Raw genomic sequence first — 332 nt, forward strand, 5'->3', positions numbered from 1 at the left:
ACCAAACGTCAAAAATGAATTCACTAACAGTGGCACTACATTATTTAAAAAAAAATGTCTCAGGTTACTTATGTAACCATGGTTCCCTGAGTAGGGAATGAGACACTGTGTCCTCTAGGGGTCGCTATGGGGAACGCCTCGTTGTGACCCGTGTCTGAAGCATACAATCAAAAAACACCAACAACATGTTGGCCGGCGACAGCCTATGACGTCACTACTGGTGCGACTATAGTATAAATAGGTGCCGGGAGAACACGTCATCCGCTTCTTCGTCTGAAGCTTGCGTCCGAAGCATGGCAGGAAACCTAGAGGACGCAGTGTCTCGTTCCCTA

The sequence above is a fragment of the Sinocyclocheilus anshuiensis genome, unplaced genomic scaffold (assembly GCF_001515605.1).
Source record: "Sinocyclocheilus anshuiensis isolate Anshui unplaced genomic scaffold, SAMN03320099.WGS_v1.1 scaffold2564, whole genome shotgun sequence".
NCBI classification, from domain to species: Eukaryota; Metazoa; Chordata; class Actinopteri; order Cypriniformes; family Cyprinidae; genus Sinocyclocheilus; species Sinocyclocheilus anshuiensis.